The following is a 14,703-nucleotide window of genomic DNA, read 5'->3' as shown; positions in this document are numbered from 1 at the left end:
CAAACACAAAGATGTATAATGGTTCGGTGCACCCCAGCACCTACATCCACTCTCCAAGACCTCTTGAGAATTTCATTATAATCCCTCAGATTACAGTCGGTTGTTTTACAAGCTCACAACCCAACTTGTTGTTTTGCGAGATCACAACGAACTCGGTCGGTTTTCACAGGCTCACCGACTAGAACCAACCGATTGTTTTCACGGGCTCACAATCCAACCCAGTTGGTTTTCCCAAAGGCTCACCAACCACAACCTTACAACGATTGTTTTCCGGGTTCACAATCAACCCAGTTGGTTTTCCCAAAGGCTCACCAACCACAACCTTACAAAGTTGGTTTTTCCTTTGGCTCACCAACAAACCTTAACCCCTTGATTCAATCCCTTGATTGAATCAAGTTACAAGATAATAGAGCAAGAGTTTAAATCAAATACAAGCTTCTCAAATAAGCAAATATAGCAAATATAAATAAGTAAAGTAAAGAGATGAAGCCCTCAAACAAATTTGTAGATGGAGGAACTCGGCTTCTTCTTTACTTGACCCTCTTTTGATTTTGCACGAAGTAGAGGATCACCGAGGCAGCACACGGATGGAGAGGAAGCTTTGGGATTCACTTGGATGCTCTTCTTCTCTCTATTTTGCTTTGAATGGCCCTTTTGTGCTTTTGGAAGATTTTTCTTGTAATCTCTTTGAAATCTCTTTCCTAAATGTTCTCTCCCACTTTCATACCCTCTTCCCTAGCTCTCCTCTTCATTTTATAGCTTTAGAGGGAGTGGAAACAAAAATCTAGCCGTTAGAGACAAAAATAGAGCCGTTGGAATCAAGAAAAAACTAGCCGTTATGCCTCCCAGCGTGCTAGAGTCGACTCGGCTGAAGCAGGAGTCGACTCGGCTGAAGCAGGAGTCGACTCGGATGAAATAGGAGTCGACTCGTGAATAGTAGTCTGCCGGCACTGTAGCTGGGAGTCGACTCCGTACTGTAGCACTGAAGTTGGAGTCGACTCGAGATCACTGTAGCACTGAAAATCAACTCTCTGTCTTTTTGTTTGTTCTCAGTCGGAGTCGACTCGTAGAGTATCGGAGTCGACTCGAGCACTGTTTCTTGAAACTCTAGAGTGCCAGAGTCGACTCTAAACTTTCCGGAGTCGACTCGAGGACTATTCTTTTGAATTTTTCTTTAAATTTGCTCCTCCAACTTGAATTCTTTAAACTTGAAGCTTGAGCCATAAATTGTAGCTTTCTTCCAACTTTTCTTGAGAGCTTTGGAGGCCTTCTTGTATTCTTCCAATCTTGCTATGTTCCTTGCAAAATAAATTCTTTCTCCTTGCAACACAAACATTAGTATTTATACTTCAAGGTTTTGTGATCATCAAAATCAATCTTTGAATCAATCTTTGGGTCATCAGTCTCCCCCTTTTTGATGATGACAAAACTTGGAGTATATGCAATATATTGTGTTCTAGAAGTAATGCATAGCTAAGTTGCATGAAGTAGAAATTATATATCTTTAAAATATACTTCATGATAATGCTTTAGATTTAATCTTAACATAATCAACACATAAAGCATTATGAGCATATACTCAGATATTTCTCCCCCTTTTTGACAATATCAAAAAGGTTGTAAGATAATGAAACATTAAGCACAAAGATAATGGTACTCAAATATATTTTTTTTTATAGTACTCTGATTTTCAGTTAATGCATGTCAAATTATTGCAAGAATATGAATCATATAACTCAAGGCAATAATGTCAGAACAAGATTAATTAGCATAGATCAGAGCCAATTAAGATGATTTCAGAGCAAATTATGATGAGAGCACATCGAATGTGATTCCAAGGATAGTTTTCAAATCAAGTGTAGGTGGAATCTTTTTCAAGTTAGTTCAAGGAGTATCAAGACTGATATTCAAAGAAGGCACGAATGGAAATCTAACCTCTCTTCAATAATAAGTATGAAACCTTGTTCATTTAAGATCTTTTGCCCAATATATAAAGCTTGTTTATCAACATGAGAGCAATTTAATTAATTTTCAGAGTATAAGATCAAAACTTATATACTTGAAAAACATACCATCATGTTGGATTAATTCTTAATGACTTCAAAGTTCTTTTATGATAATAAGAGCATTGGGGCACAAATACCAAAATATGGATTCATGCAATTTTTGATACATCTTAGAGCTCTTTTAAAGACTTTCTTTTATTCCTTTAGAGAAAAACATATTTTAATATATATAAGAATAAATTGGCACAGGATTGAAACTCTAAAGAGCAAGCCAATAAGAACTCATTAGTGAACTCATTGAGATACTCAAGAAAATTCAACACATTATTCTCCCCCTTTTTCATTAAGTTAGAGGCTCTTAAGATCAACTGTTTGAATTACAATTTGGTTCATGATTTATGCATAAGATATATTAACCAAATAACAAGCCTCAAGGTGTATCATAAATTCTTTCTCTCTCCTTTAGTTATAGATTTATGCGATTAAGTTCCATAAAATTTCTCCTTCTGAAATTTTCTTTCTCCCCCTCAATTGATCATTCCATTTAAGAGTTTAGAATTTGAAGATAATGTTCAATAAAATTGTCAATCTCAAAAATATATTTTCTATAAGTTTCTGCTTATTTTCATAAGACTCAAGGTTTGAGATAAGACAACCTTTATAGAACTCATCTCAAAGTATAAACTTATTATATAATTAAAGCAAGTCTTGCAATATAAGGAGGTTCATCAAAATCAATCCATAAAATTCAAGGTATGCATCAAATTAAAGTAACTTAGGATAAGATACTGAATATCTAAAGCTCCCCCTCAAAAGATGCATTCTTCTTTAATCATTCTTTTCTTTTGTTGAATTTCAGATTTTAATGATAAACGTGAATAAAACTGAAACTTTATGATATCAAGAATGTAGAGTGATCTAGAATTATTCAAAATTTATAGCAATCACTCTTTTTAATCTTTCAAGAACAAGTTATGCTTCCTCTTAATTTTTGGGAAAATGTACTGAAATATTAATCAGAAAATGATTCATTTGAAGCTCAAATTCTTTCAAAAGCATTTACATTTTCTTTCCTTTAAGAATCATTTGAGTGAGCTGAAATGTTTCTAGACTTAAGATCATTCACTCTTTTAATAATATATATATATATTTTGATGGAAGTCTTTAATAATGTAGGAGAGAGAAAAACATATAGATGATCATTGAAGTATATATAGTTATAGAACTCAATTTCTTAATCATAGTTTTTTTCAGCAATGTATACATGAAGCACAATAAATCTTTTTAATATCAAAATAAAATTATATATTCAAAAATATTTGTTTGCAATCAAGATCATTGAAAGACACATCATTTAGACTAATATTAGTACACTTTAACAATAAGAAAAGATATGTTTCGGATGCGTATCGAGACAATCAACCAAGGGGTCAAAATTAATTCTATTTTTCTTATATTAAAATGTTCATTTAGAAATCATATTGAGTTATTCTCCTGAATGACGTGATCATTGAAGCATACAACTAAGGTTACAAAGATGTAACGATATAAGCATTTTTAAGTTAAGTTTAAGCTTTTATACAAAATCAGATTATGAAATTTCATAAGTATTTCCAAGAAGGCTTTCAAAATTATAATTTGAGATATGTATCTTCTACATTGTAGCTCATCTTAATTTGCTAAGATTGAAAATACATATTTCAATAACATTAGAGCACTTTCAGAATCTTTGTATTTAATTTTGAGTTTTGATACAAAATGGAGGATATTTTAACAAGTATTAGGATATTATGTATCAAAGTTAGGCAAGTAGAAAGATAGATCAAGATTAATTCGTTTTGCCTAAATAGAGATATCTTTCTCTTCTCCTTTTTACAAATTTATTTAACTTTCAGATTTTAAAGATGATTGTGAACGACAAATCTGAAATTTCTTTTCAATAATACCCAAAAATTTATGCAGTATTTCAAACATTCAATCAAATTATCTAAGCATGGAGCATTACAAAATATTGAGAACCCATAATTCAAAACATCATTCCACATGCAACATATATTATGTGTTAAGTCATGCATTAGAATATTAAGAGTAAGCATGTCAATGATCAAAATCAATTCTTTTCAAATAAACTCCCCCTATTTAATTATAATCTTGCACTGATTTCATCCTTAAGGTGTGTTTCTAAGTGACTAAAAATTTGAATTGATTCTTCTTATATATTTTCATTTACTTTGTCTTTCATTTTTACTTTCTTATGCTCTATACTTTATTTGCTCCCTATCCGGTAGAGTTGGAAGGGGCACGAGGTACTACCACTAGCCTCCCTCTTGTGCCGTCCCTAATATACCCTACACCGAATAGTTGGGTCAAATAGTGCCGGGTACTACCACTAGCCTCCCCATTGGCACCATCCCTATAATGAGCAATATAGAAATGTTAAAATGTTTACTTCAAACTCTTCCTGTTTAAGTGTAATTAATTACGGATTTTATCCCTTCCAAAAGAATGCTCACACAAGTCTCACAAATGTGCCGAATATATTATGCTTGTTTTGCTTTTCCTTAAGATTGGAGTATTTGCCTTTACTTAGATTTTACTTCTCTTGAATAATATCCATTTTCTTTTCTTTATCTCTCTCCCTTTTTGTTATTCTCAAGTAATTTATATGAAAGAGCAGAATAAAGAAATAATCTTATGTATCATATAGATGTATATCATGCTAACAATATTTTCATTGTGCTCAAGGATTCATAACTTCTCACAAGTTATTTTAAATCAAAATTTTAAGCATTTACTTGTGTATTTCATGGTTATGATATAGGCAAAGAAATATTTTAGTTTGAGCAAACCATGAAACAATTTCTAAAAGCATAAGTCAATTAATACATATATAGACATGATATCAAGAATTTAATAATTAAAGATTTTAACCATGCCACAATAAGATTTAAGTTATTGACTTTGCTCAGCTGATTTATGAGAGAGGTATCTAAAATTACCTAGCCATTCTATATTCTTCAAGCCAAACTAGATTTCTTATGTGTGAACTTTTGGCTGAAGAAGGTCCTCTCTCTTGTTTGCATGTGAATGTTTATTGTATCTTATGTGGAGGTGTCCTTCAAGTTGAAATCTCTCATTTTCTTGCTCAAGGATCCTACATTATTAACAAACTCCTTTTCTTTCTTGAAAGAAAGTCATTAGTTTCTTCAAGATACAAACCATTCATCCAACATATTTTTAACTAGATGACTCAATATAAGATATGACAATAGTTGAATATTGAGTCACTTTACTCAAGAGATTGCCTAACTATAAGCAAGCACATATCACTTGAACTAAAGAAATAGTTTCATTAACCAAGATGGTTCAAGGATAAGCATGTGAGGCAATAGGAAGATTTATCAAGGTCAAATCAATTTCTTATTTTCAAAATCAATTTAGTTTAGATTTTATTTGCTTAAGATAATTATCAATAAGACACGCTAGCTAAGTTTTAATCAACTTATCTTAAACAGTTGTTTCTATCAAAATTCAGATTATAATTTATTTGTTATCAATAAAATATGATTCATTAAAGTTAGATTGAAGTCTTGCACAAGGGCATATAATGAGCATACAATCTGTTCTAATAGCTGTATGATAAAATAATTATTCTATCATGCTTCAATACAGCTTTAAAACAATAGATCTACTTTGCTCATCCTTTTCAAATTTTACAAGATGGGGTCATAGACATACCTTCTTCATGCCAATCTTCTATAAGAGTTTTCTTGTGGACTAACTTTGGTCAATGAAGATCCCCTTTCTTGTTTGTCTTAATTTGGAGTTCGAGAGAAAATGTTAATTCATTCATCATACATATTTCAAACTCACCTTGCATGAGCTTAGTAAAATCTTCATATAAATCTTTATTAGTAGAACCAAAAATGATGTCATCAATGTATACTTTGAGCAAATAAGATATCACAAATTCTTCTTTTTGAAGCATAGATTTATCACTATTACTTTCTATCAAAAAGGTTACTTAAGCTTTTATATCATGCTTTTGATGCTTGTTCCAAATCATATATTGCTTTATCATATTTGTAATGAGTGTTTTCAAATATGGTGGTTATTTAACATATATCTTCTTTAATAAAATAAGCACATAGGAGTCCATTCTACACATTCATTTGATAGAATATAAAGCTCATAAAGCAAGCAAATGATAATGGTGATCCTTACTTCTAATCATGCAAGAATTTCATCAAGATCTATTTCATCTTTTCTTGATTTAGTCTTTTAGTATTCATCAATTTTTCTTCATTAAGTGCATTTCTGAAAAACTCAATTTGGTTCTAATTATTAACATATTTTCAGATTGTTATATGTAAAAGATTAATCATATACATATATAATTTGATTTTAGTATCTTGATAATAAATCATTAGTCTCATAAAGAATAAAATGAATTGATATTTCTACAACTATAATCTTTTGATTAAATGTTCCATATGCATTGCTTGATGAATGATATCCAAAAAATAGAAATATCTTTATTAGATTTGGCATTATTTTCAAAAGACCATATCAAGTTTATCATATACTACTGAAAAATATGAAAGATATGCAATAGATCATTTTCTATTTTTCAGAAGATCAAACGGAGTTTTCATCAAAAATAAATCTAATAGAAACCATATATATGACAAGCAATGATGATAGCTTTAAAAAAAATCATTTAAGTAGATGACTATCATACAATATTACCTGTTTCACTTCTTCAAGGATTCTATTAATCCTATTTTACTCATGGTGTTCTTGGTTCTGAAATAATTAATTTCTGTATAAACTTATCAGGATTTTGGTTTTCAACACTGTGCCATGATACTCTTTATCTTCACAGTTTGGAAACCTTTATCATTTGAAACACTTTTACAAGATTTAGCAAATACAGAAAATATTTCAATTTTATTTGCCAAGAACAAATCCAATGTAAGCTTTTGAAAACTTAGTGATGGAAACAACATCTTTAGATTTAGAAATTGATTTTTGTTTGTTTCCTTAGTTAGCATGCATAGCAAACTTTGACCTTTCAGAAGATAATCTAAGTAAGCCAATGGCAGGTCTTAGTTGATTTTATATGCCAAAGATGGTTTCTTTAATCTTGGTATTCATAGTACACATATTCAAAAGCATACCAAGTACACATTATCATATCTATGATCAATAAACAATAATGCCATGGATAAAAACTCTCAATCAAGCATATAGAGAATTCATAGAGTTATTCTTAATAGATTGATTAATCATTTAGCAACTTATCCAATAGTGAGTAAAGCATACTATAAAATGAAGTGATTTGATTATATTTCCAAAAGTATTTTTTATATCACAAAATTGATCAATACTTGCAATTCAGATTTTAATCAAATACTAAAGCAAAAATAATGATGAGATGCAAGGATTACTGATTTCATTATTATTATTTTTTATTTAAAATTACTTTTCATAAGTATATTTTAAGTTTCATTTTTTGACGTGTGTCTAGAGCACCCATTTGTATGAAAGTTCTATTTGTTCCATGGGTATCTTGGCACACCTATGTCTACATCCTCATATTTTCATTTTGGGTACCCAAGCTTGCTTGGGTCCTTGAGAGTTAGGACATATGGTTCCTTTTGGAATCCAAATCTGTTTAATAGTAATAACTTTATCATTTGATTTAATTGTACTAGAACTATAGGTAAGGTTGTTATGTCCATTCTTTTGATGTTTGAAATACGTTATCCTTTTTGATGATTTGCTTGACAAATTTAAAACCTTTTTCTTTAGGGATTCATTGCTAAGTGAAGGAGTTAAGCCAAATTTTGATTTATCAAAATCAGCATGTTGGCTTTCAAACATCATTTTTAATCTTTCTGAACTTATAGTGAACTTGTTAATAAGAGATTTCAGTTGGTCAACTTCTTCACTCAAGTTTTGGTTTGTTTTGATTAAGCTATGATTTTTCTGAATCAATTCTTCTGAATTTAACCTTAAGCTTTTATTTTCAGAATTTAGTTTGTCTTGTATTTCAGCAATAGAATTTCTTTCTTTTGAAATTTGCAAATTTAGCTTTTTAAGATTTTTATTTTTCAGAGCTAATTTTCTACATTCACCATACAAATCATGAAAAGCATTTAAAAGTTCATCATAAGAAAATTCTTCTTGAAAATTATTTGATGTAAAAGTAGATTCAGATTTTACCTTATCTTCTTGTGCCATAAAGCAAAAGTTAGTTACCTCTTGTAGTTCTTTGGAGCTAATATCATCATTGTTGCTCCTAGCTTTCATTTCCTTGCTTGACTCTTCCTTGGTCAAAACTTTCTTCCTTTTTATCTCTTTCTTTCTTTCTTCTTGCTTCCTCTTCTTCTTTGTCTTTAGGAAGCTTTTGAATTTTTTTGTTGTTCTTTCTTCCTCGAGTCGACTCGGGTTTACTTGGAGTCGACTCGACTGACTTGAGAGGCGACTCGAGATCTTCGGGAGACGTCTCGTTCTTAGAGGCCGAAGAGTTTGTTTTCTGTCTTTTGAACTGTCCTGCCTCGGAGTCGACTCGGGCTTTATTGGAGTCGACTCGGCTAACTTGGGGGTCGACTCTGAAATACTTGGAGTCGACTCGTTCACAGGGTCTCCAAAACTGAGTCTCTGCCTTTCAGACTGTTTTCCTCTAGGAGTCGACTCGGACAAACTGGGAGTCGACTCAGCTGATGTGGGAGATTCTGCAGTCTCACTATTAGTATGTAATTGAAGCACATGTGAGCTAATTTGAGATTTATCATAAATAATTTCTAAAGTATCCCATATTTCTTTAGCAGATAAGCATGCAGAAATCTTATTAAATATAGTTTCATGGATAGCACAATATAGTATGTTCATAGCATTACTATTCAATTGTGCTAAGTCTTTTTCATTAATAGTTTGAGAGAGTGTGTGAAGGTCATTTATTATGATATTCCATAAGTAATAGTTTTGTGATTGAATAAAAATGCGCATGCGTGCTTTCCAATATATGTAGTCTATGCCATTAAATAGTGGAGGCCTATCAATTAATTGTCCCTCTTCTAGAAGACTATCTATTTGAGTTGTCATGATCTTTGGCTTTTGATCGTGAGATCAATAATTAATCTTAGAGCACCTGCTCTGATACCACTTGTTGCCCAAGGTGACAACCCAAGAGGGGGGGTGAATTGGGTTTTCTAAAAATTATGTTCCCTAATTTTTACTTTGAATAGAATGCAGCGGAATAATAAGATGTTATTTACTTAAGCTCTAGGCAATTACAAGTAAAGCAGTGGAAAATTAAGCTAGAGCAATTATACTATGGCTTTAGGGTGCAATTGATCTAAAATTAACTTATAGTTGTATGATCAATTTTAATCTATGTGTATGGTAAGAATGGAGTGGAAGCTAAGCAAACTCTAAACAATCACTTATAACTCTATAGAAAACAAAGCTAGAGATATTACACAATCAAGCATGAATGTAAGGCATGAAATACAAGAGATAAGGCATCACAAACACAAAGATGTATAGTGGTTCGGTGCACCCCAGCACCTACATCCACTCCCCAAGACCTCTTGAGAATTTCACTATAATTCCTCAGATTACAGTCGGTTGTTTTACAAGCTCACAACCCAACTTGTTGTTTTGCGAGATCACAACGAACTCGGTCGGTTTTCACAGGCTCACCGACTAGAACCAACCGATTGTTTTCACGGGCTCACAATCCAACCCAGTTGGTTTTCCCAAAGGCTCACCAACCACAACCTTACAACGATTGTTTTCCGGGTTCACAATCAACCCAGTTGGTTTTCCCAAAGGCTCACCAACCACAACCTTACAAAGTTGGTTTTTCCTTTGGCTCACCAACAAACCTTAACCCCTTGATTCAATCCCTTGATTGAATCAAGTTACAAGATAATAGAGCAAGAGTTTAAATCAAATACAAGCTTCTCAAATAAGCAAATATAGCAAATATAAATAAGTAAAGTAAAGAGATGAAGCCCTCAAACAAATTTGTAGATGGAGGAACTCGGGTTCTTCTTTACTTGACCCTCTTTTGATTTTGCACGAAGTAGAGGATCTCCGAGGCAGCACACGGATGGAGAGGAAGCTTTGGGATTCACTTGGATGCTCTTCTTCTCTCTATTTTGCTTTGAATGGCCCTTTTGTGCTTTTGGAAGATTTTTCTTGTAATCTCTTTGAAATCTCTTTCCTAAATGTTCTCTCCCACTTCCATACCCTCTTCCCTAGCTCTTCTCTTCATTTTATAGCTTTAGAGGGAGTGGAAACAAAAATCTAGCCGTTAGAGACAAAAATAGAGCCGTTGGAATCAAGAAAAAACTAGCCGTTATGCCTCCCAGCGTGCTAGAGTCGACTCGGCTGAAGCAGGAGTCGACTCGGCTGAAGCAGGAGTCGACTCGTGAATAGTAGTCTGCCGGCACTGTAGCTGGGAGTCGACTCCGCACTGTAGCACTGAAGTTGGAGTCGACTCGAGATCACTGTAGCGCTGAAAATCAACTCTCTGTCTTTTTGTTTGTTCTCAGTCGGAGTCGACTCGTAAAGTATCAGAGTCGACTCGAGCACTGTTTCTTGAAACTCTAGAGTGCCAGAGTCGACTCTAAACTTCCCGGAGTCGACTCGAGGACTATTCTTTTGAATTTTTCTTTAAATTTGCTCCTCCAACTTGAATTCTTTAAACTTGAAGCTTGGGCCATAAATTGTAGCTTTCTTCCAACTTTTCTTGAGAGCTTTGGAGGCCTTCTTGTATTCTTCCAATCTTGCTATGTTCCTTGCAAAATAAATTCTTTCTCCTTGCAACACAAACATTAGTATTTATACTTCAAGGTTTTGTGATCATCAAAATCAATCTTTAAATCAATCTTTGGGTCATCACAGCAGCTGTCGTGTGGCTTTAAAAGGCCTGAGAACACTGGAGGTTTTTCTGCAAGTTATTTCAATAGCCTCCATTGGAATTGTTGCAGCTTCCAAGCAGGGTTTGATGTCGACCATCACCAGGACTGCTGTTGTCTCAGCAGTGGTACTGTGCTTCCTCGCATCCAGGTGGCTGTCTCACTTCATCTACAAGAATTTCTATTTCCATGACTACAGCCATGCTTTCAGATGATTGTTCTAGATTTTGCCCTTTCTCTGTAAACAGATCGAAATGCTTATGTATCTATTATTTTCTTCCAAAGAGCTTGCAATTTTAGTTGCTGATATTGCTTGTTGATCCTGAAGACTACTGATTTTATTACCAAGTAGAGCTATTAGCCAGTCATTCTTAGGGGGAACTTGCTGTATGCAAAACCCTTCAATACTAAAAGGCAGAAGAGTACAAATGTATGCAATTAAGAAGTAATCATCCCGAACCCCCCAACCCCTAACCCAGCAGCTTAATTATGTTCCTGAAATCACTATGTTGAATATATCTAATGAACAAGCAGCGCAAAAACATACATCATGACTTAACTGCCTTATCTAATCGATACATGAGAACGACAAAATAAAGATCAAATGATGCGCCTAACTTCTTGCAATACAATCTTCATATCACAAATATTTGCCAGAGGTACCAACATGCCCAAATTTTTTTCTTAACAAGTTTGGCTTTATAAACCCACAGAAGGTTGTAGATAGACTTCCTAAGAAAATCCCTTGTTGCTCATTGAGTCATTTCTAAAATCTCCAAGAACCCTATTATTTATTAGTCAATAAAACGAGATGTCGATTGCCTTACAGCAAGAACCAGATCAACAAATAAAAGAAGAGGGTTTGAAATGCCGGAGAGGGTTGGGGAAAAAACTCACCAGCTATTAAATGCCGGAGAGGAGGGAGGAGGAGAGGAGCTCGCCGTCGGACGTCGCTCGGCGCCGGAGTGGACAAGGATCGGCCGCTCGTCGTCGGAGAGGAGGGAGGAGGAGAGGAGCTCGCCGTCGGACGTTGCTCGACGCCGGAGTGGACAAGGATCGGCCGCTCGTCGTCGGAGAGGAGGGAGGAGGAGAGGAGCTTGCCGTCGGACGCCGCTCGGCACCGAAGACGACAAGGGTCGGCCGCTCGTCGTCGGAGAGGAGGGAGGAGGGGCTAGCCTTGATCGGGATGCAGAATGAGGAGGAGGGGAACGGCCGCTAGGTTTTGATGCCAATTTTACTTCTGCCGACGCGCATAAGCGTTGTCGTAGAAAACAGTATACGACGACGCTAATTAGCGTCGTTTATGGCCGACGCTTTTTAAAAGCGTCGGCAGATTTGGGCGGGAGTCGGAAAATCGCCGACGCTTGGATAAAGCTTCGGCAAAAAAGAGTCGTTAAAACAAGATTTTGTTGTAGTGCCCGTGCAAGCTATATAGCCTTTTATAATGTACTTCATGTTATAACGTAGGTGTCACTTGTTAATAGTCATGAGATTTAAAAGAACAATCAAGGCTCAATTCGATATATGCAACTTGATCAAATTGTTTAGGGCTGACCATTTAATATAATACGCCAAGTGAACTCAGCCTTCCCATGAAAAAGGAAGAAAAATTGTCTGCCAACTCGTTCTCCCTATCCCATCCGCTATCTTTTCTCTCTTTCCAACTCTAGGAGCAAATTAATTATTAATTACAAACACAAATACATATGTACATATGCATGCATGCATGCATATAAGTGTATAGATTTCCTTAAACCCTACTATTCAATTACACTATCTCAAGCTGCATATCGCAGAACAGTATGTCTTATTTTACTTTTCATGTAGTAAAAGCTTACATATGGGCACTATATATGTGTTTTTTGTTGGATTTCCTCTCCTTCGTTATTTGATTCTTCGACTCTTCTGTTTTCTTATCAATCTGTTAGAAGCTCCATCTTGTTTAATGCATGAAAAAACATCCATATAACATTTTAGTTAAAGGAGACAGGAGATTAGAATGAGAAATATCTCCATCATTAAGATCACAAACATATGATCATTGGAATTACAAGAGTGTACGTACAGCATATATAATTCAGATTTTCTATAGCAGTAAGGCAGCATCGCACTACCATGTTTTTTTCTGGCATTATCATGGAACCAAGAAATTAAACTAAGAGGAATGAAGGATAATATTAATTGAAAATTAAAGATAAATATGAAAGTAAAATGTGATAGTACATCATATGTAAAACTTGAAATACAAATTCATAAGTTCAAGTGCCGCTTCAAGTGATAACTAGAAACTATGGTTGTTGGATATTTGTTGGTGTTGGATGTCCGATGGATTCTCGACTTGATGATGGAGTTGATGCTGAGATGGAGTGTAGAAGTCATCATCAGCTTCAGCACACATTGGAGGAGATGGGCCAATGAGGAGCTACTCTGTTAGGAAAATGCTTCAGGATTGAAACATGTCCATGTGTTTTTGTCAAGTTGATTGTGTCAAAGTTTGTTCCTGTTTTTTAGGAATTAGTTATTTTGTTATTTATTCTTTGTAATCGTGGAGCAAGTTTCGGATCATGTTGTTAGTGGGTTGTTATTTTTCAAACTTTAAATATTGTAATGTTTTAATTATTAATTGAGTAGCACTCTATTTTTTAAAAAAACAACAATTGGTATCAGAGCACTCTTCTTAAGGGATCTGTGAGTGAGTGTATGAGGTTGCTGTGTCATGGACATAGAAGCAAGTTCCAGTTTCTCTTCAATTTCTCCACCGGTGTTTGATGGAGACAACTACTAGGTTTGGGCAGTTCGTATGGAGGCGTATATGGAAGCTTTGGATATTTGGGAAGCAGTGGAAGAGGATTATGAAATTCCTGCTCTCCCAAACAATCCTACCATGGCGCAGATCAAATCGCAGAAGGAGAAGAAGACAAAAAAATCCAAGGCAAAGGCCTGCTTGTTCGCTGCAATCTCATCTACTATCTTCACTTGGATTATGACTCTGAAGTCAGCATATGAGATATGGAATTATCTCAAGTCAGAGTATGAGGGAGGTGAAAGAATCAAAGGAATACGTGTGCTAAACTTGATTCGAGAATTTGAGCTGCAGAAGATAAAGGAAACAGAATCAATTAAAGAGTATTCTGATAGGTTACTGGACATTGCAAACTGAATCAGATTACTTGGTTCTGCGTTTAAGGACTTAAGAATTGTTGAAAAAATTCTTGTAACTGTGCCTGAAAAATTTGAGGCATCTATTTCAGCCTTGGAAAATACCAAAGATCTGACTGAAATCACTCTTGCAGAGATTCTCAATGCTTTGCAAGCACAGGGGCAAAGAAGAGCCATGAGACAAGAAGGTGCTGTTGAAGGAGCCTTGCCAACCAAGCATCATGAGAATGCGAGGAACAACAAGAAGAAGAAGAAGTTTTTCAAGAAGAATCAAAATCCTATTGGAAAACCTTCAGCCAACAACAAAGCAGGAGTCAAGAAGGGTTCTTATCCTCCATGTCAACACTGCGGCAGAAAGGGTCATCCTCCTTTCAAATGTTGGAGAAGACCAGACGTCAAGTGCACCAAATGCAACCAAATGGGGCATGAAGCTGTAATCTGCAAAAACAGGAACCAACAACATGGTGAAGAGGCTAAGATTGCTGATCAAGAGGAGGAGGATCAACTGTTCGTGGCTACATGTTTCACTGGCAGCAAATCAAGTGAAAGTTGGCTGATTGATAGTGGCTGCACCAATCATATGACCTATGACAAGGAACTTTTCA

This window comes from Phoenix dactylifera, unplaced genomic scaffold, assembly GCF_009389715.1.
Source record: "Phoenix dactylifera cultivar Barhee BC4 unplaced genomic scaffold, palm_55x_up_171113_PBpolish2nd_filt_p 000100F, whole genome shotgun sequence".
NCBI lineage: Eukaryota > Viridiplantae > Streptophyta > Magnoliopsida > Arecales > Arecaceae > Phoenix > Phoenix dactylifera.
This window is presented reverse-complemented; position numbering follows the sequence as displayed.